This window comes from Choloepus didactylus, chromosome 4 (genome assembly GCF_015220235.1).
Source record: "Choloepus didactylus isolate mChoDid1 chromosome 4, mChoDid1.pri, whole genome shotgun sequence".
NCBI classification, from domain to species: domain Eukaryota; kingdom Metazoa; phylum Chordata; class Mammalia; order Pilosa; family Megalonychidae; genus Choloepus; species Choloepus didactylus.
In genome coordinates, this window is record NC_051310.1 from 18,109,757 (window position 1) to 18,126,969 (window position 17,213).

Below are 17,213 nucleotides of genomic sequence, written 5' to 3' on the forward strand. Positions count from 1 at the left end.
GAAGAAAAGAGTGGTTTTGGGGGTGGGCCATGAAAAGAAGTAGAAGTATCTTCAAGCCAATTACCTCAGAATATTCTGTTGTAGATTCATCTGGTGAAACAGGATTTATCTCTCCAGACAGAGGAGTGAGGGCTGTTTCCTCAGGGGCAGTGATTACAGGTTTAGCAGGCACTGAAGGGTCTGTCTCCTTAGGTGGAGGTTGGATGGCAGGCTCTTCAGGGCAGACTAGAGGTCGGAAAGCTCTTTCCTCCAGGCAGGCTGGAGTTTTGGTAGCTGTCTTCTCAGGGGTGACTGGAAGTAGTTGGAGGGCTGCTTCCTCAGGCAGACCACCACAGGTACATCTAGCAAAGACTCTGTAGAATGCAGGGTTCAGGTGTCCTCACTGCCATTATCATCAACCCAGATGTCCGCATCCCAATTTTCAGAATCCTGTTTTCCAATCAATGCTGTAACTTTAACAGCAGACACCCTGTGAGCCTGAGATTTTAATTTATGTTGTAAATCTGCTGCTACCTGATTGAGACTGGTTTTCAGAGATCTCAAGTCTGCAGCCACAGGAAATAAGATTTTCTTTCAGGGCACACATGGAAACCTTTCCATCTGCCATACAACATTTAACTTTCAAATTTGAAGCCTTCAGCTTGTCCCTTTCTCTTAAAACTTTATCCAGCATATCTGAGAACAACCAGCCAACATCATTAAACCTCTTAATTCCACAAAACTCTGTTAAGATGTCAAAAACTGTGTCACCTAGAGCTTTGCCTTGTACAAGAGTACGATTAGGGGAATCAAAAGGTGATATTTTGCATATCTCCATTGCTAACTCACGCCATTGACTGCCACTGCCATCTTGATTATTGGAAATGAAATTATTAGTGCCTCTGAATGTAATCAGAGTAAAAGACTAATTGTAAAAGCCCATATTAAGATTCCGTTTCTCATTAACCGGTCCTGGTACCAAGCTGTATTAGTTAGGGTTCTCTAGGGAAACAGAACCAACAAGCTATAACTGTAAATACAAGAATTTTTAAAATGTCTCACACAACTGTGGGGATGCCTGAGTCCAAATTCTGTAGGGCTGGATGGACGAGTCCAAATTCCGTGGGGCAGGATGCACGAGTCCAAATTCAGGAGGGCAGGCAGTGAACTGGCAACTCCGATGAGGGTGCTGGATGAAATCCTCAGGAGACGCTGGCTAGCCGAAGAAGAAATGAAGTTTCTTCCTCTTCCCCTTAAAAGTCTTCAACTAATTGGATTAAATCCAGCAGGTTTAATTCTCTCATTGCAGAAGACACACCCTTCATTGATACAGTCAGCCACAGATGCAGTCAATTGACTGATTATTTAAGAAACCAGCCTTCTGGTTTATTAACCAGCCACAAATGTCCTTGCAGTAATGGATAGGCCAGTGCTTGCCTGACCACACACTTGGGCACCATCATCTGGCCAAGTTGACACAAACCTAACCATCACATATGGTTTCCAAATATTTTCTCCCATCGAATTGGCTGCCTCTTCACCTTTTTGACAAAGTTTTTTTGAGGGCCAGAAGCTTTAGATGTTGAAGAATTCCCATTTATCTGTTTTGTATGTTACTTGTGCTTTGGGTATAAGGTCTAAGAATGTACCTCCTATTTCTGGTTCAGAAGATGTTCCCCTATATTATCTTCAAAGAGTTTTATTTTGCTGTGAATTATGTTGAGGTCTTGAGTCCTCTTTGAGTTAATTTTTGTGTAGGGTGTGAGGTAGGGGTCCTCTTTCATTCTTTTGGTCTAGATTTTTGCCAGGTCTAGATTCCTCCCCGGGAGCCATATTCCATGTTGCCAGGGAGATTTACACACCTGGGTGTCACTTCCCACGTAGATGGGAGGGCAGTGATTTCACCTGTGAAGTTGGCTTAGCTAGAGAGAGAGGGCCACATGTGAGTAACAAAGAGACATTCAGGAGGAGACTCTTAGGCACAATTATAGGAAGGCCTAGCCTCTTCTTTGTAGCAACAGTCTTCCCAAGGGCAAGTCCCATTGTAGAGGGCTCAGCCCACCAAACCACCAGTCCCCTATGTCTGTGAGCACGTCAGCAAACATCAAGGTGGGGAAGCCCAACACCCCTGCATTCTCCACCAGCTCCTCAGGTTCTGCATATTTTTTTCATTTTTTTAATTAACTCTTTTTTTTTTTAAACTTAAATATTAACTATATCAAGAAAAATAAAAAAAGAAACAAACCATACAATAAAAAAATGTTTCAAACAAACCATAACAAGGAAGTATGAAAAAGAGAACTAACCTAAAATAACTGCTTTACTTCCAACATGTTCCTACTCTATCTCACGAAAATAACCTAATATAGCAACATTTCTGTGAACTTGTTCCTACCATACCCACCAGAAAATAACAAACCATAGTCATTCCTGGGCATTCCCAGAACATCACATTTACTCACGATAGCTGATCTGTTCTTACTGGGTTATCGTTCCCCCCTTCATTAATTGCTCTCTATCTCTAGGTCCCCTACATTCTACCTCATAAGCCATTTATTTTACATTTTTCAGTATTCACTTTAGTGGTAGCATATAATATTTCTCTTTTTGTGCCTGGCTTATTTCGCTAAGCATTATGTCTTCAAGGTTCATCCATGTTGTATGTTTCATGACATTTTTCCTTCTTACTGCTGTGTAGTATTCCATTGTTGTATATACCACATTTTATCTGTTGAAGGACATTTGGGTTGTTTCCATCTCTTGACAATTGTGAATAATGCTGCTGTGAACATTGGCATGCAGATATCTGTTTGTGTCACTGCTTTCGGATCTTCTGGGTGTATACTGAGAAGGGCAATCGCTGGATTGAAGGGTAACTCTGCATGTAGTTTTCTAAGGAATTGCCAGACTGACTTCTAGAGTGGCCGAACCATTATACAGTCCCACCAACAATGAATAAGAATTCCAATTTCTCCACATCCTCTCCAGCATTTGTAGTTTCGTGTTTGTTTAATGGCAGCCATTCTAATTGGTGTGAGATGGTGTCTCATTGTGGTCTTAATTTGCATCTCTCTAATAGCTACTGAAGTGGAACATGTTTTCATGTGTTTCTTGGCCATTGGTTTTTACTCTCAGAGAACTGTCTTATCATATCTTTTGCCCATTTTGTAATTCAGCTGTCTGAACTATTGTCATTCTGTTGTAGGCTCTCTTTGTATATGCAAGATATCAGTCTTTTGTCAGATACATGGTTTCAAAAACCTTTTCTGATTGAGTTGGCTGCCTCTTCACCTTTTTGACATATTCCTTTGAGGTCCAGAAACTTCTAAGCTTGAGGAGTTCCTATTTACCTATTTTTTATTTTGTTGCTTGTGCTTTGGGTTTAAGGTCTAGGAAGTGGCCGCCTAGTACAAGGTCTTGAAGATGTTTTCCTACATTATCTTCTAGGAGTTTTATGGTACTGTCTTTTATATTGAGGTCTTTGATCCACTTTGAGTTAATTTTTGTGTTGGGTGTGAGGTAGGGGTCCGGTTTCATTCTTTTGGATATGGGTATCCAACTGTTCCAGCCCCATTTGTTGAAAAGAATTTTATGTCCCAGTTCATTGGCTTTGGTGGCCTTATCAAAGTCAGTCGGCCGTAGATCTCGGGGTCTATCACCGAATTCTCTGTTCAATTCCATTGATTGATATGTCTATCTTTGTGCCAGTACCATGCTGTTTTGACTACTATGGCTTTATAATAAGCTTCAAAGGGATTGTTAAGTCCTTCCGCTTTGTTTTTTCTAGAGTGTTTTTAGCAATTTGAGGCATCTTCCCTTTCCAAATAAATTTGATAACTAGCTTTTCCAAGTCTGCAAAGTAGGTTGTTGGAATTTTGATTGGGATTGCATTGAATCTGTAGATGAGTTTGGGTAGAATTGACATCTTAATGACATTTAGCCTTCCTATCCATGAACATGGAATATTTTTCCATCTTTTAAGGTCCCTTTCTATTTCTTTTAGTAGAGTTATGTAGTTTTCTTTGTATAGATCTTTTACATCTTTGGTTAAGTTCATTTGTAGGTACGTGATTTTTTAGTAGCTAGTGAAAGTGGTATCTTTTTTTTGAGAGTCTCTTCAATTTGTTCATTTCTAGCATATAGAAATATTACTGACTTATGTGCATTAATCTTGTATCCTGCTACTTTGCTAAATTTATTAGCTCTAGTAGCTGTATTGTCAATTTCTCAGGGTTTTCCAGATATAAGATTATATCATCTGCAAATAATGACCGTTTTGCTTCTTCCTTTCCAATTTGGATGCCTTTTATTTCTTTCTCTTGCTGGATTGCCCTGGCTAGCACTTCTAGCACAATGTTGAATAACAGTGGTGACAGCGGGCATCCTTGTCTTGTTCCTGATCTTAGAGGGAAGGCTTTCAGTCTCTCACCATTGAGTACTATGCTGGCTGTGGGTTTTTCATATATGCTCTTTATCCTATTGAGGAAGTTTCCTTCAATTCCTACCTTTTGAAGTGTTTTTATCAAACAGGGATGTTGGATTTTGTCGAATGCTTTTTCAGCACCTATTGAGATGATCATTTGATTTTTCTCTTTGGATTTGTTAATGTATTGTTATACATTGATTCATTTTCTTATGTTGAACCATCCTTGCATGCCTGGAATGAGCCCCACTTGGTCATGTTGTATGATTTTTTTAATGTGTCTTTGGATTTGATTTGGAAGTATTTTGTTGAGAATTTTTGCATCTATATTCATTACGGAGATTGGCCTGTAGTTTTCCTTTTTTTGTAGCATCTTTGCCTGGTTTGGGTATTAGATTGATGTTAGCTTCATAGAATGTGTTAGATAGTTTCAATTCCTGTATGTCAGTTGAAGTGTAAGTTTGTTCCTTTGGCAGGGCCATAGCTTTGTTTTTCTTATTGTAGGTTGTAGTTTTCTGTTGTCTAGGCATCTGGTTTCCTTGGTTAACAAATTCAGGCTTTCCCAGACCAGAACAGGCTGAGGTTTCAGAAGGTGGCAGTAGTATCAGGTCTCCCTGAGGGTGGTCTTAGAAGACTGATACACCCTTTGAAGCCTCAAGCCACTGTGCTTTTCTGCCCAGCAGATGGCGCCTGTCAGACTTCGTTCCTGACTGGTGTAATGAGGTGTGGCCCATGGCTCTTTTCCCCCAGACCCTGGAGTCTGGGTTTGAATGGAAGGTGGGTAGTGGAGCTTGACACCACCTCTTTCCTCTTAGGGAAGATACACTCCGTGGGGAGACACCATTTGCATACGAGTAGTCTCTCTGGCTCAGCTATCTCCAACTTTGTCTGGGTCAGAGCACTGGGAAGTGAAAGTGGCTGAGGCTTCATTGAGCCGAAAAAGGGACAGAAAGCCCCTCTTCAAGGCCAGTGTGTGGCCATATTCAGTTTCACCTGTCGGCCAGAGATAGCACCTGGTCCTCTGGGCTCCCCCTCTCTCCTAGAGATGTCCTCCATCTCTCCAAGATCAGTCATCACCAAAAGCCTCTGTCTGCTTGTTGGGCATTCATAGCTTGTATTCAGCAGTCCACATTTGTTAATTAAAACCTCAGTTGGAGCTGGGCTGAGGTATATTCACTTGTTCAGAGAGTGCTGCTCTCTACCACAGCAAGGCTTTGCAGTTTGGGCTGCCATTGTAGAAGGGTGTTCCTGGCTCAGGTACACAGTTTTTACTTACAGGTTTTATACTGTGATCTCAGACATTCCTCCCAATCCAGGTTGGTGTATGATGTGTGGATAGTCACAATTGTCCCCCAGCAGTTATTCCTGATTATTTACTAGTTGTTCCTGGTTGTTTATTACTTGTTGCAGGTGGACTTAGCTAGCTTCCACTCCTCTCTATGCCACCATCTTCTTCTGACTCCTCCATTGTGTTTCTCATCTCTTGTGTTGTGCTTTTCATTTCCATAGATTCTGCCAGTTTTTTGAAACCTTTGATTTCTACCTTATGTTCACCCAGGTGTTTTCTTTATAGCCTTCGTCTCTTTTGTTTTATCTTTCCTGAACTCGTTGATTTGGTTTTTGATTTGATTTAGGATATTTCTTTGAAAATCTTGAATAGATTGTTTCATCAAAGTGAAACAATATCTCAACTCTATTATTTTGGTTAATTAAATTCAGTTTTATTGGGATATATTCACATAGCATACAATCATCTGTGGTGTACAATCAGCTGTTCACAGTACCATCATATGGTTATGGATTCATCACACTCGTCTGTTTCTGAACACTTTCCTTACACCAGAAAGAATCAGAATAAGAAATAAAAGTGAAAAATAATGCCCACATCATCTCTCCCATCCCACCCTATTTTTCATTCTGTCTTTGTCCCCATTCTTCTACTCATCCATCCATACCCTAAATAAAGGGAGTGCAATCCACAAGGTTTTCACAATCACACTATCACTCCTTGTAAGTTACAGTTATAAATCTCTTATTGATCTTTCAATGGTTTCTGATATAGATTAACGCAAAGTGAGGTGGCTAGAGATATTTCATATTGACTCCTTCAGGAACAGTATCCCTACCTGCAAATGCCCAAGTCACATTTCTAGACCTTTTGAAGAATTAGCTTGTAAAGTGTCGTGGATCAGGTTGAAACATATGATCCTTACGGTTCTCATAGTCAGTGAAAACTAGATAAGTTGTAAAGTAGTTGGAAAGCCGAACTAAGGATTGGACAGGAGGAAAACTGCTTTTGGGGAAATGAATAAGCAAATTGAAAGAAGGAGTATTAAGATTTGATGATCAAGACCAGTTCATTCAATGGCCCTTATATAATAGACACAGGTACCCGATAAAATACAGCCAGGCTAGAGGAGTGTTCCAGTCCTGATGGAAAAATGACGTATACATCAGTTTTACACTTCCAGTGTACATTTGTGTTCCTGTGAATTACAGTACAGGAAGAATTAAAGCATGACCTACAACATGAGAAAGCTGATGTCATTATAAATTTGTTTTGGTGTTCATGTGCAGAATGTAACACAAGGAAGTCCAAAGACAAAATGTAAATTAATTTTGAGAAACACATTTTAAAATGCCCGTACATTAATATTGAGAATTATATTTTACTATGCCAAATACTTGCCAGATTTTGAGAAGTATATTTTAAAATGCCAAATATGACCTTCATTTCCACTTTTCTGTCCCTTTTTCAACTACATAAAGGTTTTCCTGGGTGTGTTTTGTTAAAAACTGGAATATAGGGAATAAGCATTTGGTATTATTTTTTTTGGTGGGAGTTTGAGCCAGATCAAGGGGTCAACTGGATAGTAGGACATATGTATACAAACCACATTCCATAAGAAGTGTGGTAAAGCATTGTAAAGGATTTTAATCTAATTTTTAGAATACCACCAACATGAGGAACTCATGGAGAAGTGCTCAGAAAACCAAGGCAAACACTGTTGGCAGGTTTTATTCACCAACAAAATATTGAGTAGAGAGCAAGAGACCATCTCGGGAACACCATGTCTTCTGGGCCTATTTTCCTTCAAGAGTAATGCCTTCTGAATGTAACATTGCCAGACCTACTTGCCTTAAACTGAGCTTATTCTTACCAGACAGCTCTCAGTGTATATCAGGGAACTCACATAAGTGAAAAACCCTATTTATGTAAGGAATTTGGAAAATCCCATCCGATGAATTTGAACCCAACTAGGCCAGAGGAGAAACCCTGTGAATGTAGGAAAACTGTCAGTGAGAAATCATGGTTAAAGAAATGTCAGAGAACTCACACAGGAGAGAAACCTTATAAATGTGATGGATGTGAGAAACCTTTTAGTGCAATGTCACGTCTCAGAATACTTCAGAGAATTCACACAGGAGAGGGACTCTTTCAATGCAATGAATGTGGGAAATCTTTCGAATATAAGTCAATCCTCATACTGCACCAGAGGAGTCACACAGGGGAGAAACCATTTGAATGTAATGAATGTCAGAAATCTTTCAGTCATATATCAACTCTTAGGAGTCATCAGCGAACTCACACAGAGGAAAGACCATATAAATGTGATGAATGTGGAAAAGCTTTCCGACAGATGTCATGTCTAAGTAAACATCATGGAACTCACACAAGGGAGAATTCAGTTCTAAGAAAACATCATGTAACTTGCACAAGGGAGAAACCCTATGAATGCAATGAATGTGGAAAAGCTTTCAGAGAGAAGTCACACCTAAGATACCATCATAGAATTCACACAGGAGAGAGACCCTATAATTGTGATCAGTGTGGAAAATCTTATAGAGAGAAATCATATTTCAGAATACATCAGAGAGTTTGCACTGGGGAGAAACCCTATATATGTGATGAATGTGGGAAGTCTTTCAGCCAGAAATCAAGCCTTAGAAGACATCAGAGAACTCACACAGGTGAGAAACCCTATGAATGTAATGTATGTTAAAAAACATTCGGTGAGATTTCAGATCTAAGAAAACATCAGAGGATTCATGCAAGAGTGAAACCCCATAATTGTAATCAATGTGGAGAATCTTTTACCCAGACATCAAGCCTCGGAGTACATGAGAGAACTCACACTGGGGAGAAACCTTACAAATGTCATGAATGTGGAAGAATTCAGCCAGAAATCAAGCCTTAGAAAATATCAGAAAACCCACACTGAGGATTAAACATCTAAATTCTGATAACATGGGAAAACTCTGAGCTGGAAATCATACATCATAAAATGCCACACAACATGCAGAGGAAAGAAACATTTTCAATAATTGAGCATTGGAAGTTCCTCTGCAAAATATCAAACTTCTTTCAATATCAGAAAACTTATAAGGCTGAGAACTTCTTGAAATATATTTTGTATGGAGTGCCTTTCAGTGAGAGTATAGTCCTCATTGGATAGCAGAGAATTCACCCAAGAATGAAACCCTGTAAAAGTAATTAATATGGGAAACATTCTATGTGAACTCAACCTTCAGCAAACTCAAACTTTGGAAAACTTCTGAGACAATATTTATGTGAACACTTTGTGCTAGGATTCATAACTCCTTCATGATGAGAGAAATTATCCACTGAGAAAACCTAGAAAACCTAGAAAGTAATAAGTGGGTGGTAACCCTAAACCAAAAGCCAGTTTTCTCAGTATAGCAGAAAATACCTTGAGTGTGGACCTCGGTGTATATCAGAACCACAGGGAGACTCCGTGAAGGTAATGCACATTGAAAATCCTTCAGTATATCCATGCTCAATTTGACTTACCCAGGGATGTCATAGAATGACTATTTGTTTACTAGTAACCATTTCCTCTTTTCCCTTGTGGCACGCTAAGTCTAAGTTTCCCAACCTCTCCTTCTTCGAACTGGGATGTCACTAACCTCTAACTAGTGGAATGTAGGAATTGGTGTCCAGACCCTTTAAAGATAGCTTGCAAAATTTCATTGTGTTCTCCTATCCCTGGTCAGAATGGAAAGGAGATTATGGGAAGGAAATCATGGGACTCATGCACTTATGAAGGGAAAGTACAAGATGGAAGAATCTAAGGTAATAGAGTGACAATGGAACACAGTTTTCTCCTCCCTGTACACAGATGGACTTAGTGATGAGGAAATAAACTTGTTTCTGATGAACTTCTGCAGGTTTACAGGTACTTGATACTAACATACTCACCATAAGTTAGTAAAATTTACAAATATGACATCTGTGAGACTTGTAAACTCAATGTTTATCAGAAAATTCCGCAGAACAAACCCCTGATGACATTATACGTATCATCCCAGAATTATTCTTCATTGCAAATCAGGTAACTATCAGTGGAAAAATCCAATATTTCAATACATATCAAAAGATCTTTACCAAAAAGAACTGTCTCCTTGAATGTCTGTTCATAAAGTTTTGAATGTGTGAAAGATATCAACTAATTTCAAACATTATCACACTTCTAAAGGAAAAATCTGTAAAGTTGAGAAACATAATAGGCCTTATCTAGAGATTTCTCTCAAAACTCTTGTTTAACATATAATGTCAACTCTTCAGTGAAATATAACCATACTGATTCATAGATATTCACTAGAGTAAGAAGCTTTATAAAAGATCAAGAAATAAATTGCATTCCCTGGTGAGAACAACCTTGAATGTGAATATTCTCTGCATTTCCACCTATTAATCTATGTGAGTATGTCTATGTGTATGCCACTAAAAGGTTTCTGACATATGTACTGGAACTCAGCATCACATAATGATATTGTGTACCCGTTACTTCATAACTATTCTGACATCAGCTGCAATTTGCTATATGTATATTAATAACAAATAAACCTTTACAGGGAATCTATGCAAGTTCAAAATGCCACAACATATTCTTTTTCTCCTGCCACCTTAATACTTTTGTGTGTAGGAAAGACTATTATTACTTAACAGCTTCTTTGCCAAAAAACCAAACAGTTTTCTACATTTCTGTTCGGTCTCAATGTCATCAGTACATTTTATATAAATACGTATGCATATGTACATGTACACACACAGAGTGATCACATTTACAATTTTAAAAATAATCTGATTGAATTTGTGGTAGCATCTCTAAGTAATGGTGTCTAGTAAGGAACATATCCCTGTCTTCCATATTTTTGATATGGCTCAGTGAGGCGGCTACACAGGCTGGATTAGTCATCCTCTAATTCTCTGTTAGAAATGCATTGTATTTCCAGCATCAGCCACGGATTCCAGGAATGACCCTGACCCTTGCATTAAGGAATTGAGAATGCCCTGTTGACCAAAATGGGGAAAATGAAGGCAATAAAATAAGGTTTCAGTGACTGAGAGAATTCAAATAGAGTCAAGAGGCTGCAGGTCTTCCAGCCAGCTTACTTGTTTCAGAATGCTGACTCCCGGTTGCACCAAGTATACGGCCCCTCTGGAGCTAGGAGCCCTCATCCAGTTGGCGCATCGCTGTAACTGGTATTCTAGGTCACTTTCTGGTTTTTAGCTGGTGTTTTCATGGAGGCGTTTTTTTTGCCCTGTCTCAGCTAGCTGCCATCTTAGTTCCTCAGTATCCGTCCTTTTGTTACTGGTAATTTCACTCTACATAATGTCTACTGTCTACCATTTTGTCTTTTGGATTTTATGTGTCATATCTTATTCAATTTTTATTTTTTCCCTCTCTTTCTCTTTTTACCATTACTGATAGTCTTCATTTCTACAGTCTTCTCCAAACTTCTCTCTCCTGTCTTTTCCTGTCTGTAGTGCTCCCTTTCCTATTTCTTGTAAAGTATGTATCTTCACAAACTCTCTCAGTGTCTGTTTGTCTGAAAATATTTTAAACTCTCCTTCATTTTTGAAAGACAGTTTTGCCGCATACAGACTTCTTGGTTGGCAATTTTTCTCTTTCGGTATCTTAAGTAAATAATACCACTTCCTCCTCACTTCTATGGTTTCTAGTGAGAAATCTGCACAGTCTTACTGAGCTACCCTTGTATGTTATGGATCACTTTCCTCTTGTTGCTTTCAAAATTCTCCCTTTTTCTTTTACAGTTAATAATCTGATTAATAAGTGTCTTGCAATTGGTCTACTTGCGTCTATTCTGTTTGGGGTACCCTGCACTTTTTGGGTCTGTAATTTTATGTCTTTCATAAGAGATGGGTCATTTTCAGTGATTATCTGCTCCATTATTGTTTCTGCCCCCTTTTCCTTTGCTTCTCCTTCTGGAACACCCATGACACATATGTTTGTGTGCTTCAGTTCCCCGAGACCCTGCTCATATTTTTCCATTCTTTTCCCTGTCCGTTCTTTTGTGTGTAGGATTTCAGATGCATGTCCTCTAGTTCATGAATCCTTTCTTCTGTCTCTTCAAATCTGCTGTTGTGTGTCTCCATTGTGTTTTTCATCTCTTCTATTTTGCCTTTCATTCCCATAAGTTTTGCCAATTGTTTTTTCAAACTTTCAAGTTCTTACGTACATTTCCTCAGTGGCTTCTTTATATCCTTCATCTCTTTTTGCCGTCTTTCCTCAACTTGTTGATTTTATTTTTGAATTGATTTAAGCATATTTGTTCAGAAATCTTTAATTATTTGTTTCAACTCCTGTATCTCATTTGAAGTGTAAGTTTGTTCCTCTCATTGGACCAGATCTTCATTTTTCTAGTGTGATTCATAATTTTTTTGTTGTCCAGGCATCTAATTTCCTTGATTACCCCAATCAGATTTTCCCAGATCAGACTGGCCCTGGTCTCAGAGGAGGTTGTATTCAGTATCATGTTTCCCTGAGGGTGAGACCCAGAAGATTGTCAGACTTTTCTGTGAGGCCTCTAGACACTGTGCTTTTCCTATCCTACCTAGCAGGTGGTGCTTGTCAGCCTGCAGCTTCCCACTGGCATAAAGAGGTGGGTTGCATTTAATTCTCAGTGGGCCCTGTCCTGGTCAGGGACTGAGGGTATCACAATCCAAGCTAAATGTGTTTCTGTTTTTTTTCCCCACAGATCCTGGGGTCTGAGTTCTCTGAGGGAGAGCTGCCACTTGAGCTTGGCCCCACCCACCCTTTTCCTATGGAAGATAATCCCTTTAGGGAATTATCACATACACTTGAGATTTTTCTTTGACTCTCTATCTTAACTCTACCCTTGCCTGGGTAGGTGCAAACAACTGAAAATGCCTGAGGCTTTCTCTTATGAGCTACTTAGTATGAGAGAAAAAAAGGAAAAAAGTCCCCTTTTCATAGCCAGTCCCCAGTCCTGCAGTTCACCAGGCAAGAACCAGAGTTGGTACCCAGTATTGTGTGTTTTCCTTTTATTGGGACAACCTTTTTCCAGTATTCTGAGCTCAGTGGACTCTAAAAGTCTCTGTTTAATTTACATATTTTTCCCCATCAGTCTCACTTCTTCTCTACCAGGGGAAACCTCTGTGTTCCTTTCCTGCTTTCTCTGGGTTGATCAGTGCCTGTGGTTAAATGTACAAGGAAAAGTAGGGAAGTGACATCATCCCGAACTTCTCTCTGCGCACTAGGGGAAGGGATGAAGTTTTTCTATTGATAAATCCCCTCTGGGACTTCGAAGAGAATACAAATAAGAGGGCTAAAAAGTCAATAGATATCTCCATTGCACTTTTTCTTGTTTTCTTCTCATCTTTTTTTGACTTGCATTATATTGTTAACCTCAGTGTGTTTTGAAATCTTAACCAATGTTAATAACATCCTCAAATCTCGTCATCAATAAACCTTACCTATGAGAACTTAAAAAAAAAAAAAAAAAACGTTGTTGAGTTTATTTCTGGAATCTCAATTCTGTTCCATTGATCTCTATGTCTGTATGTTAGTACTGCAGTGTCTTGATTACTGTTGCATTATAAGTTTGGATATTGTTTTTTAACTGAAACCTGCTCATTATAAAAAAAATTCAAGTGGTAAAGAAAAGTGCAGAGGAGTAAAATATCATTCAAAAATCTCACCACCCAGAAATACCTATAACTAATATTAGATGAAATCACTCCAGGCATCAGATTCTATTTTTCTCTTTCTATATGTTAGTGTGTATATATATATGTATGTGGTTATATGTGGATATATGTATGTGCATATATACACATGCACAGATAGGAAGATATAGTTAGATAGAAATAATTCTATAAAAATAGGATTATATTACATATGTTTTAATGGAATGTTTTAGATTTTATTTTCCTTGAATTTAACGAACGAATAAGAAACCAAAGTGAATATAAAGGATTTTCTGAACATCAGATGAATGTAAGAGAGAGCATTTCCTGTAAGATTCTTGTATGATTAAGAGAAACAATTACAAAAAAAAAATCATTTGAGGTTGAATTTATTATTTTTTTCCTCTTTACCTACTTATATTTCAATTTTAGATAACATCAGTGAATTCACTACTCTAAAAGATGAGGAAATCAGCAGTTAGGTATTTCTACTACCTTCCCCCAAATTCTACATTTTTCTTAATTAGTATTTTTACATAGTCAAGGTTTACATTATTTACATCAATTACTATATTGCTGCAACCATAATTTTCACAGTTCTATAGTCTCAGCTCTGTATTTAAAGGATTTCAATATCTACCACCAGTCATTTTGCCATGTTTGTGTTGTCATGGATATTTTATTTTGATTCAACTCTTTGCTGATTTAATTTCTCCATCAAATTGGTGTTCAAGTTACAGACTCACTGGTGCTGCTATTTCTGATTTTTTGCCTGCTTGAGAATTACTGCCTGTTGCCTTTGTAGTTCACTTACAACCTGGATGGGTATAATATTCTTGGGTCACACTTTCATTCCCTCAGAATGGCGTCACTACCTTCTGGCATTAAATACTGCTGTTGAAAGTCAGCATAATTTTCCCCCGTCATATCACCTAGATGACAGAAGAATTCTTTCTTCTTCCTTGAGATTTAGCAATTTAATCAGAGAACAATATGGTGTCCATGATTCTGCATCATTTTTTTTTCCTGGAAAACAGGGTACCTTTTTAGTCTTCAGATTCTATTTTTCCTTCTTTCAGGGAAAATCTCTTAATTATGTCTTTGAACACATTTAATTTTTTCTGTTACAGGTTTCTGAACTTTGATGTTACCTGTTATCCTTATGTTGTGCCATCTTTGTCTCCATACTTGCTAAGTTTGAATTGCTTTTATCTTTTTTCTTAATGGCCTATATTTATCTAAGCAAGTCCTTTATTATTAATGTTATTTTCTTTAATGTCTATTTATTGATATTCCTATTTTATCAGTGCTCTCATATTGGTATTATTTTGGTCCTTAATTCATTTCCTTCACTTTAAAATCTTTTCATCTCATTTTGTTGTTTTGCCATCTTATCCTTCAGCTTTCATTTTACTGACTTCATGTTCTTCTTATGTTCTTTTGTCAGTTTGTTTTGTAATGTGAAGCATTCATAGAGAATTTTCTTCTGTTCCTTGGACTGTATTTCCTTTAAGACTGGATTATTTGTCTTTCATGTGTTATGCTTTCTGTGTTTGAGTTGTTCTATTAGTTTCCATAATTGCTGTACATTTCTTCTTGTTCACACACAGCATGGGCATCTCCATCCCAACCTTTTATTTATTTTCATATAGTATTGGTACCTCACCCTTGGTTCCTTTCCCAGCTTATCTTAGACCTATTTTTTCTTCCCCTCCAAGTATAGTTTGAAGCTCAGATATTATGCATGAAAGTGGAAGAGGGGAAGTGCTCCACTGGACATGTATACAGCCTTTGTAGGAAGAACTTGATTCCGCTAATTCTTTTGAAATTTTGTCAAATGTTCCTTGCCAGGCTTCTCTCAACCTAATATGGGTGTAGTTTATTCCCATTGTGGGTATCCTCTCAGTTTGATTATTCTTCCTACCATTCAGCTTGGAGCCCTACAATCTATACAGTTCATGAAAGAGAGTCATCCTCAGTTGTTTGTTTCTCATGTTTTGTTCATCTCTCCCTGGCAACCATTTCCCATTCTTCCACCATCAGAAGAGAGGAAAAGATGAGATTATTCAAGTGTGTGGGTGTTTATGAGAACTTGTAGGTTTTGGGCAATTCACCAGTTCCTCTACTGCTGAGCATGAGGTTGGTGGGTGGTGCCGAGGGAGGGCTAGAAACTGTGTTAGAATCTTAAAATCCTTTTGTTGCTGCCTTTTGAAGTTTCTTGCACAAGGCTGCACATCTTCCCTTGTTTGGATGTTTCTGGTAAAGCTTTGGCTAATTTATTTTTATTTTAACTTAACAGCATTTGTTTTTATGTTGTTAGTCATTGGTGAGGAATGATTGTGATCCGGTTTCTCTACTCAGAAGTTCCTTATATTTTTCTCTTTCGACTTAGGTCTTAATCCTTTCCCTTGTGCTAATCACCTCTTCCGAATAGCCCAGTTTCTATGACCTTTCTGGTAGCTCAGTATTGTCTTTCCAACACCATTGAAGCCACTCTCCGGAGCTTATCAATGACTTCTTCCTGACAGTTACATCTCATCTCAGTTATCTTGCCAACCCCATCATTACTTCAGCATTTTGATTATTTGTTTTTCCTTTCCTACTTCTGCTCCCACCCCATGACCATGGTAATTATTCATAAAACATCTGATAGAAATTGCTAATCCCATGTAATTATCAAGTTAGTGTCCATCATTTAATCCAGTAAAATCTACATGCACTGTTCTTTATTGAATATTTTCACCAGGACTAAAAAATAATTACCAAATTAGTCTTGTGCCAAAATCAGTGTTTCTTTTTGTTTTTTTTTTTTAATCATAATACTTAATTTAGTGTTGTTTGGTATTACTGAAAACAAGCTATCTGGGACTGATCTGATTAGCATATAGATTGTGAGGGGAGTAAGAAATGAAAAAAAATTCTCAAGGAATGTATTTGCAGTTTCTTTGAGTGGAGTGTGGGCCTGTAACTATTACCAGGGATCCAGATAACAGTTTATCCCAGCCCACTATGAAAACAGCAGATTTTTTTTTTTTTTGGCTTTGGTTTAAAAAATTTTTTCAGGCATATTTCAGAAGTGATAACCTGGGACCTCTAGTATTCATTGTTAGCTGACTTTGTCAGTGATCCTAGAATCAACTGTGAAGGAAAATCTTCCTTATCCAATTAAGATTTGTAAGTTGCTTTCACAGAGCTTTCAACACACTGAAGGAAAGAGTGAAGATGGACAAAGAATTGAAAAGACATGGTAAGGGAAGGAATCCTAAGGGACATCTTTCTTTTAATGTCATTTTGTTGTGGCAAGTGGGGAGGGCTTCTATTATGAGTTCCATTCCAGGGCTACATGCCAGTTTACAAAAGAAACAGGAACAGAAGGATTTAGTGATTAAAGATCAGTTCCATGAAAGGAGTAAGGAGGGCTCAATAGATTCATTAAACAGCTTGTATTAAGCATTTTCTCTGTGTAAATATCATTATTTCCCTTGACTTAAAGAGTGATGAGCCATGATATGTTGACAATGTGAATTTTCTTAGATTTCTGTTGACCGTCTTTTAATGTTTTCTAGATCCATTGTTCCCAGACCCACTTCCGGGTTCATGGCCATGCCACAAGAAAGAATACAAGGGCACAGAACAGCATAGAGTAAGAAGGCAGAAAATTTATTGAGAACACATGTGTGAGGGTTACCTGAGCTCCTTTGTTATGGGATCCCCCATTCCAGGATCGACATCTTGTCATGAGAAGGAATTGAAGGAGGAGACAGGCAGGTATGAGCAAGCGAGAAAGCTTTCTTAAAGACAGAGTGCATGCTTAAGGGGGTAAGCATGTGGGCA

General features: G+C 38.2%; 1 long non-coding RNA gene across 13 annotated transcripts in view; it reads left to right on the top strand.

Moving 5' to 3' along the window:
• The window catches only part of LOC119531164, a 67,297-nt gene that overhangs the window by 26,929 nt on the left and 23,155 nt on the right, over nt 1-17,213 (top strand). For 7 of the 13 annotated variants that reach the window (XR_005216263.1, XR_005216265.1, XR_005216270.1 and 4 more), the window contains one exon: nt 16,946-17,147. This is a non-coding gene — a long non-coding RNA (uncharacterized LOC119531164). Of the gene's footprint in view, nt 1-16,570; nt 16,627-16,945; nt 17,148-17,213 lie in introns of all 13 variants that reach the window. The other 6 variants (XR_005216261.1, XR_005216262.1, XR_005216264.1 and 3 more) reach the window with 1 other exon arrangement.